Here is a 5,499-nt window from a genome sequence, read left to right as displayed (position 1 = left end):
GCATATAGTTAGGTGGGGCATGATATACTAGAATTTGATAATAGGAAAACCGAGGAACATACCAAGTATTGAAAGATCACGTACTACTTAGTAAGTAAGTCACAAACTCAGTTTTGTCGTCCTGTATACGCACCTATTTTTCCTCTTACAGGGAGGTTCAAGCGTACGTACCAGCATGAGTCCGATCGTTTTCGGGTTGAGAGGCTCGAAGCGCTCCGACCTGTGCAGGGCTTTGCTGAGGTTGGTCAGATCTACCAGCCGGTTAAAGAAGGAATCTTCCTCCTTCATGGAGAGCCACCAACCTATATCATAAACAGCAAAGTACAAAGATGCATTCAATACCACAAAGAAGTGTTTACTAACAAATCGGGCCAGGATTTCGTTCTAGTGTATTTTATGTCGGAAAAAATTTAACTTAGATAAGTAACATGATTTGAAGCGCTGACTAGTAATCCATGATGGAACTACAGCCTGGAACGAAAGAAAACGTTTGGGCGTCAAAACAGTAACAGAATCCCAACATCACGGGGATCGTTGGATGACGGCAATCGTAATACAGGTTTCACTTATCGCAAACATGTAAATAACAATACTAGAGATTGGGTAACAAAGAACAGCTCACCTATAAACTCTCATTTAGAATGCACTTAATAGTTGTAAAATGGAAAATATTGAATAATTCTGAATACAGTACAGACGATTACCACGCGTATTCGTATTTTGCTCCGAGTAATGTGAAAGTAAAAAAAAATCCAAAATATTTTATCATCCTTTTGGATGAGCGGTATGTGATGCCTACCATCAAAACAGTGGAGTGGGTAGTTACAGACCACACCTCCGTCAACGTAGAAGTCTTTATCCCCATGGTAGTCAGTCACCACAGGCTGGAACAGTCCTGGAGCACAGTTGTAGGAAAACGATAACATCGACTATCATAATTCCACCAGGTGCCATAATACCGCCACCTCAATAAAAACGTTAGTATAGAGGTCTTCCCAAGATTGTCTTGAACACCGAATGTTAGATATCCTAAATGTAATACAATTCAGACATTTAGGTGTTGAAGACAATCTTGAGAAGGCCTCTATAACAACGTTTTTTGAGGTGGCGGTATAATGGCACCTAGTGGAATTATGCGAATGTTTGTTAAATGCAACCACAAAGAAACGAGAAATAGATAACAAAGCGCGTAAAAAATCGTTTTTCATCTAACGTTATGAAATTCGTTGAGTGCTCTGTCAAATCATTTAGTCTCTAGGCGGACGCAGCGAGGTCACAGCCCTTTTAAAATGGGGGTGTAAGGAAAAACTCAGGATTCTAGAAGAGGAAAGTACCTGGAATAGACATGGACATCCTGACAGCCTTGCGGATGGGGAGGTCGGGGGTGGTTTTGACGTGGCAGTATTCTTCTGTCTGTTGGTCCAGGTTTGTCACCACGATACAGAGCTCAATTCCTCTCATTTTGTAAAGCTGTAAGATAGCATGTGTACAAAAAGTTCGTTGAAAATAATCTTTTGTACAATGAATAATAGTTTTACATAGCATGACATCATACTCTCTCATCCGAGACGTGACCGAAAATTTTTCAGAAAAGAGACCAGATGGGCTGGAGCTAGAATGTGATGATACCAGTATGGTGGCCAGGCAATGGTGCTAACGCTAGTTCACCTTTAACAGTTAGGAACCTAAACCAGTCTCTTTTAAAACAAGCTAAGCTATTTTAAAGACTCCTATATATCCCCTGGTGGCTGATAATACAGTAGAAAAGGGTCTCACTAAATACCGAAAACAACCGAAAACTACCGAAAACAACTTTTACTAATTACCGAAAACAACCGAAAACAACTTGAAACTACCGAACACAACAGAAAACAACTTGTAGAAATTGGGACTTGGTAATGTGCCAGAGGAGTTTCAGAAAGCAGCCTAGGGCGTCTGGTAGTCACTAGGAAAACAAAGAATCAGACCTGTTTGAAGGTTATGTCGGGATTCCCGGGCTGGTCACCTCTCCGTGTGAACTTCTCCAGAATACTGCCAAAGTACTTGTAGAAACCGTCTCCCGTCTCCCAGCCATATCGACGGTACAGATTGACGGGTTTGATCAATGTCCGAAGGTATCCTCCTGAAAAAGGGCAATCCATTAGACCTTTAGGGTAGGAGTTAATAAGGAGATTCATGATCCTAACTGCGCACACGCAGAGAAGCGTTTATTGTGGGTAATTCGTCGACGGCAAAGGTCCCTGATTTGTAAACAGGTTCTTGTCTCTACCATTGTCTTGACTTGGCAATTTCCAGACGTGTTTTGCTTATATCTCAGGGGCCTTCACCATTGACATATTACCCACAATACATTTTACTAAACACTCTATAATCTAGTTACAGTTAATACGGAAGTATGTATAGACCACCTTCTGAAAATGCATACCGGAGATGAGTATCTTGCTCATGTCAACTGTGGCCTCCTCTGCCACATCCGCACAGCTGAGTCCCAGCGCCACGAACGTCGCAGTGATGGCTCCCGCACTCACACCGGCAACTCTTTTGATGTTCTGGAGGATTCCTGCAGACTCCAGGACCTGAGAATCGAGATGTAGTAGTTGCATTAGTGGCGTGAAAATGCTTGTCACATCAATTTGATTCACAGATAACTTCTACCGTGAAATATAGATTGTAGGAATCCATTTTATCACATCGTCAGATTCCACGGAGAATAAACAATTTCACAAATTTGTAAATAAATGAAACAACACCCTCAGTGCGCCGATATACGCCACTCCTCTGGCTCCACCTCCCTCTATCACCAGGTTCTCGAACGGAAAGTCATAGTTTCCAAAGTCCGTGTCCTGTGGGTCGTCGATTTCAGTTAAATCCAAGGGCTTCGACACTTTTGCACTAGCGCTCCCCATTGTATCTGAAAGTAAAGTGATTCGATGGTGTTGTTTGAGTCGCAGAACTATGGCTATTACTGTCACTACGGTAAAACCCGTACCAACTCAACATGAAGACAACCTGGTACCACATTTGATTTTGGTGTTCCTTTAGATAAGTAGCCTGTGTATGAGTGACCGCCCCGGTAAAATAGTCTGACTTCTTTAGGAATATTACTACGTGGTCTTCTTGTGAGTAGTTTGACTGTGTATGCTGTTTCAAAACGTGCCTTAAAACGCCTTCTAAAACTGGTTCCTTTGTAATAATGTGTTACCTTCAATGCGCGTTTGCTGTTCTTATACCCCCTCACATTATGTACGATCTTCGGGCGTACTTCGCGATCGCAGGAAGGTCGGCTGATTTTAAGATCTTAAGATGGTCTTGAGTATTTTTCGCCCCAAAACTGTCCCCCTCACATATAAGCGAGGCTCGTGCGATCGACGGTGAATAAATCTATGATAATGAACCTCCCATGACCTCTTGCACGCGGACAAGGTAACAAAACACAAAACGTTCCTCAAAAAAAGGCAAGAGATCAATAAATGTTGCTTATTTTGTTGTCGGAATCTTTTTAACCAATAAGTGGAATGCGCAGTGGAATGCGCGGGCATAATATAAATGACACAAGAAAGGAAAGTGTGTCACAAAGCCAGCCTACATACTACCACAGGGGCCACAATGTTAGAATTACCCTCACATTCCCAGAAATTCAATATTTGTAAACAAACGGAAGTCGAGTGAACGTCGCCCGAACGTCGCCCGACTGACGGGCGTTCGCCATCCGATTTGCGCTCGATTATCAATAACTATGACGCCTATCGGTCTTCAATCGTTGGATTGACGCAAGACTATTGACCGATACCCTTGCGAGGTACGCACGATTTGCACGCACGATCTGCGACTCGGTAACGAGCTCTGCGATCTCAGAGATCTCCTGCGACTTGTCACTTATGTTAAGAACATGTTTCACTGCACCGCGGCTATTGTACGACCCCTGAAAATCGCCGGCGATCCCTAAAAATCGCAAGATGATCGTGAGAACACCGGACGTCTTACTCACGAAAATGTCATGTAGAGCTCGTAGACTAGTCTTCCGATCGATTTTCGCCTAATGTGAGGGGGGTATTATACCCCCTTCACATTATATACGATCTTCGGACGTTCTTCGCGATCGCAGGAAGGTCGGCTGATTTTAAGATCTTAAGATGGTCTTGCGTATTTTTCGCCTCAAAACTGTCCCCCTCACATATACGCGAGGCTCGTGAGATCGACGGTGAATAAATCTATGATAATAAACCTCCCATGACCTCTTGCACGCGGACAAGGTAACACAAAACGTTCCTAAAAAAAGGCAAGAGATCAATAAATGTTGCTTATTTTGTTGTCGTAATCTTTTTAAACAATGAATGGAATGCGCGGGCATAATAGAAATGACGCAAGAAAAGAAAGTGTGTCACAAAGTCAGCCTACATACTGCCACAGGGGCCACAATGTTAGAATTACCCTCGCATTCCCAGAAATTCAATATTTGTAAACAAACGGAAGTCGGACGAACGTCGCCCGAACGTTGCCCAACTGACGGGCGTTCGCCATCCGATTTACGCTCGATGATTAATAACTATGTCTTTGCTCGCCTATCGGTCTTCAATCGTTGGATTGACGCAAGACTATTGACCGATACCCTTGCAAGGTACGCACGATTTGTACGCACAATCTGCGACTCGGTAACAGCTGTGCGATTTTGGAGATTTCCTTCGACTAGTCGCATATGTTAAGAACATGTTTCGCTGCACCGCGACCGTCGTAAGACTCCTGGAAACTGCCGGCGATCCCTAAAAATCGCAAGATGATCGTGAGAACACCGGACGTCTTACTCACGAAAATGTCAATCAGAGTTCGTAAACTAGTCTTCCGATCGAATCGCGCCTATTGTGAAGGGGGTATTACAGCGATATTTACCGACGGCTGCTTTGACTAGCCCGATACATGCATACGAGTGGGCGTCTGTCTTGACAACAAGAAACACAGACTACCTTCTACGAAAACAACAAAACGATCGACAACCAAGCCCACTGTAAAACAATGACAAAGTATAGAGTTGCACTATGTTTATGTTTTCTACGTGGAGTAGTTGGCCTTGTGAGAATGCTGACACCGTTAAAGTACTTGAATACATGTACTTGAATACATGTAGCTTTGGAGCAGAACTTTCAGTTACCGCAAATTTTTAGATAAGGGGTTAAGCTTGCCACCGGTTACAGTGATGCCATGAAAATCATAAGATTCTGAATATACAATTTGCAGCATTCTAACGACTTTTACTGTAGAATACATCCACACCCTCCGTTATGTAAGTGCGATGTTCCTGTCATGTAAGTACGATTTACGTCTATGTACTAGTATTTTACCTTAATTGCTTAAACTGATACGTCAGTGTATCAGCATCTCCCTTCGCCATTGTGAGATAAAACGTAATGCTACACTCGACTTTCTTTTTATCTGTAAGGTTACGTAACATGCATTCCATTCTTTTCAGAAAACCGTTAAACAGATAATACTAAAAATGACGAA

General features: G+C 42.9%; 1 protein-coding gene across 1 annotated transcript in view; it reads right to left on the bottom strand.

The window, feature by feature from the left end:
• Nucleotides 1–5,499, bottom strand: part of LOC118410821 (hydroxyacid oxidase 1-like) — a 126,294-nt gene that overhangs the window by 81,739 nt on the left and 39,056 nt on the right. The window lies entirely within an intron of this gene.

This window comes from Branchiostoma floridae, chromosome 3, assembly GCF_000003815.2.
Source record: "Branchiostoma floridae strain S238N-H82 chromosome 3, Bfl_VNyyK, whole genome shotgun sequence".
Classification (NCBI taxonomy): Eukaryota; Metazoa; Chordata; class Leptocardii; order Amphioxiformes; family Branchiostomatidae; genus Branchiostoma; species Branchiostoma floridae.
Note: the sequence above shows the minus strand (reverse complement) of the source record. Positions and strands in the feature narration are given on the sequence as shown.